Here is a 4,163-nt window from a genome sequence, read left to right as displayed (position 1 = left end):
CGTAAAAACAGGTGAATATATAAATAATTTGGGTTATTCCTTTTTTGTTTTTCATATATATATATATATATATATATATATATATATATATATATATATAGAGAGAGAGAGAGAGAGAGAGAGAGAGTGTATGTATGTGTGCATGTATGTACGTATGTGTGTGTGTGTGAGAGAGAGAGAAAGAGAGAGAGTATGTATGTATGTATGTATGTGTGTGAGAGAGAGAGAGTATGTATGTATGTATGTGTGTGTGTGTGAGAGAGAGAGTATGTATGCATGTATGTATGTGTGTGTGCGTGTGTGAGAGAGAGAGTATGTATGTATGTATGTATGTATGTATGTGTGTGTGTGTGTGAAAGAGAGAGAGAGAGAGAGAGAGAGAGAGAGAGAGAGAGAGAGTTATAGAAACCCAGACAAACAAAGAAACTTCTTTTATATTTCCAAATAGTTAACTTTCAAATCACACCACTTTGCGATCGATAGAAAAATCGTACCACCTTGTCTTTCACAGACTGTCCTCTTCCGATTATTAAAAAGTTTACTTTTATTAATATAAATGCTTGGGTGCTTGATCACAATTGCACATTACCCCCACCATCCATCTGCTTACATTTGCTCAAAGGTCGATAGCATAATTATGTGAGCGTGTCGACTTATTTTCAATTTCAAATTAAAACAACACACCTTCAAACTCAAGCAATTGACGTAAAATAAATTTTTGGAAACGCGGATATATGCAAGTAAAAATAAGGTTAGAATCAGGAATTTCCACATAATAGGAGAGTAGAATTTCCCATTGTAATTATCGAGTTAGAGCTATGTGTTCAGACAATTACGTCAGAAACAGGAAGATGCGAGTGAGACGTGGCAAATGCATCTACAACTAGTCTCCCCCTTTAGACAGAGTCCAAAAAAAGAGTCTCAAACCTAATCTGTCATGCACTATCAAATAATCCCTATCCCATTACCCTAATGTGGCATCCCTTTGTCTGTTTTACAAGTACTTTAATGGAATGTACTCTGACGAATTCGTAGCAGTTATTCCCCTCTCGACATAAATATCTTCAACTAACTCTACAAGCAGCAAAATCTCACCCCTTCACTGTAGAGGTCCATAGATGCTGAAAAGCCTTCTACTCAGATTGTTAGACTTTTGAATTCCTTCCCTGTTTCCTGCTTCCCTGGCTGTACCACCATGCAGAAATTTAAATGCAATGTGAACAGCCATCTCACTGCTCAGTTTTCTACATAGTGCCCCTGTAGACATGGTCCCAAATAATAGTGCCTTATGTTCAAGTTGCAATATACTATATATGCCTTTCATTGCATTTTACTTCAGTCAAAGATCTCAAAAATCCTGACGTTAACACTAAATATATACTAAATATATACTAAATATACACTAAATATATACTAAATATATACTAAATATATGAGATACATAGATATTGGAATGTTTCATTAAAGTTTTCTCTCAAACAGTGAGTTAGTAAAGAAGCTGAGAACAATTTTCCTCTACTTACTTGATCATTTACGTATGTTGTAGTATATCTTTCTTATAGTATGTTGATCTTAACAGACTCCAAAACAAGAATTCATCTAGTTTGGTGGAGTATCAAGCTTTTTATTATTATTATTATTATTATTATTATTATTATTATTATTATTATTATTATTTTTTATTACCATGAGGTAAAAATACCAGGTTGGGAAAACTGGTGCGGTCTATCCTTCTCTCAAGGGTAAATGGGCCTCTATTAAGCCGTGGTAGGCAACCCATCTAGTGATGCCGTCACGATAAGAAATACCCTTGATAGCTCTAGCGAAGTATCAAGTATGACTACAAACTCGTGTAGTGAGTTCAATCTTGGCTGCGGACGTAGGTTACGTTATGTTTTCATGTTGTTACTTGAAGCAACATCTCTTGGAGAAGGTGCACTATTTCTTGTAAAAGCCAGTGTTGGTTAGTTATAACAAGGAGATCTCATTTGAGCGTCAAATACTATGTTCTTTTGAATATTTAGTCAGGTTTACTTGTAGGGAAAAGTACCTGTATGTCAGGTTTTCCTCAGAAGTCTCTGTACAGTAAGACCTAAGATACTCGAGGATAGTGTATTTTTTTTTGTTTTTTTTTAATCACATTTTCACCCCAAACAAAGCACAGTGCCACTTTGATGTAGGGGGCTACTATCAGGGACATAAGTTGCAGGGATACTATGTAGGGAGTTGAGCAGCAAGATGTCTATTCACATTACACTTGAACTTCTGCATGTCAGTACAGTCGGGGAAGCAGGAATTCGGAAGGGAGTTCCAAAGTCTAGCAGCTCTAGGGAAGAAACTATTAGAGTAGGAGGCTTTCCTACATCTAGGAATCTCTACTGTGTAGGGGTGGGATTTTGCTGCTTGTCGGGTTTGTTGGGGGTATTTACGTCGAGGGAGTACAAGGACTTGTAGTTCGTCAAACCATCCACCATTAAAGTACTTGTAGAATAGGCAGAGCGATGCATAATTTCATCGACGGGACAGAGGTTGAAGCTTAGATGACAGTTGAGGACCTATCAGGTTGGCAACTCTCTTTTAAACCCTGTTCAGGAGTGAGAGACTAGTAGCAGATGCATCAGCTTAAATGTGATAACAATACTCTGTACTTGGGGGAATGGTGGCCTTGTAGAGGTACAGGACACTTTCAGGCATAAGTTACTTTCTAGCACAGTAGAGAGAGCCCACCTTCTAGTTTAGTAGGTATTCAAGTTCTCTCCTATGGTTTTATGTGTGTTGACGAAACTCCCGAAAAGATTACTAAATATTAAATTTTGTAAGTAAAAGATGGTCACACACTTTTAGAAGACACTTATATATAATATTAATAAAATTCTAAATGTTTATTTATTTATTTATGTGTATGTGTATATATATATATACTAATAAAACTTTCGAACGGATGTACCAAACTGAAAACTTCTTTTTTTTCCTTGAAAGGTGTGAGTCCCTAAATTGTCCTTATCTACATATGGTTCGTAACGAACAACACAGAGTCACACAAAAAGCCCAAAATAAGGGTTTTTGGGCTGTTTCGTGTAATTGTTGAAAAAGTTACTTGCCCATTTCAACGGAATTTAGAACTGTTTGTATACAGTCGTGGTAACATCTTTCGGCATACGGACAGGACTTGTGGTGCAATGGGTAATGCGTCTGACTACGGATCAGAAGGTTCCAGGTTTGAATCCTGGCAAGTTCGTAATAATTTTAAACATCATTTTATCCAACGTTTACACATTATCCTTGCCTATAGTTGAGGTATTTTTGTTTTTTCAGTGATTTTGTTTTGTGCATATGAGAATTTCCCATACTCTGAGTTAACAGGGTAAACATTGATGGTAAGACGATGTTGAGTGTACTTGATGTTGAGTGTACTCGATTTTGTGTTTGACTTGGTGTTGTGTGTGCCGACGTGGTGCAGCCACTAGTTTTGAATCAAATTTAAATGAGAAATTTGAAAACTTTGAAGTGTCAGAAATAATTATAAATCATTTTTATTTACTTTTTTGTCATTGTAATTCAATATGTCACTAAAAATAGCAGCATCAGGGTAAGAAGTCTGGTCCGTAATTTTTTTTTCTTTTCTTCATTTTGGTGTTATGGAGGAGGCGATCCCTCGGAGCAGAAGAGAAGAAAAATATATGTGTTGTTTCGTAGGTTTCACACGTGTTTTGCTCCAGCTTTGGCCTTTTGGTCAAGATCAAAGTGTAGTATCTGTTCCGGCAGATGCTGCACTTAAGATAATTTGTACCAGTCAATGGAGGGGAAACCCTCTATACTGGGACAATTATTATTTTTGGTAACCAGAGTGACCCCTTTTAGGGGAGCTGGTTTTTACCTCACATTAAAAACGGCCTTGTGCCTAATTTGCTCAGTGGGGGAGCAAATAAACACCATCTGTTCCGGCAGATACTGCAAGCTATGACTAGCTATGACTAGCAAAGACCAGATTTGGGGGCAACCCCACATGCCTGACCTTTAACCAGCTCCCATTTCCCACCTCTCGGGAGCTGGTCCCCTTTTTCCCTTCCCCCTCCCTTCACTCCTCACATTAAAAATTGGCCTTGTGCCTAATTTGCTCGGTGGGGGAGCAAATAAATACCATCTGTTCTTCAGATGCTGCA

At 37.4% G+C, this 4,163-nt stretch overlaps 1 non-coding gene across 1 annotated transcript; it reads left to right on the top strand.

The window, feature by feature from the left end:
* Window positions 1–3,165: 3,165 nt before the first annotated feature.
* On the top strand, window positions 3,166–3,238 carry Trnar-acg (transfer RNA arginine (anticodon ACG)). The gene has a single exon. It is a non-coding gene; the product is annotated as a tRNA-Arg (tRNA).
* Window positions 3,239–4,163: the final 925 nt, after the last annotated feature.

The sequence above is a fragment of the Euprymna scolopes genome, chromosome 6 (assembly GCF_053919585.1).
Source record: "Euprymna scolopes isolate OS-2025 chromosome 6, ASM5391958v1, whole genome shotgun sequence".
Taxonomy (NCBI): domain Eukaryota; kingdom Metazoa; phylum Mollusca; class Cephalopoda; order Sepiida; family Sepiolidae; genus Euprymna; species Euprymna scolopes.
Note: the sequence above shows the minus strand (reverse complement) of the source record. Positions and strands in the feature narration are given on the sequence as shown.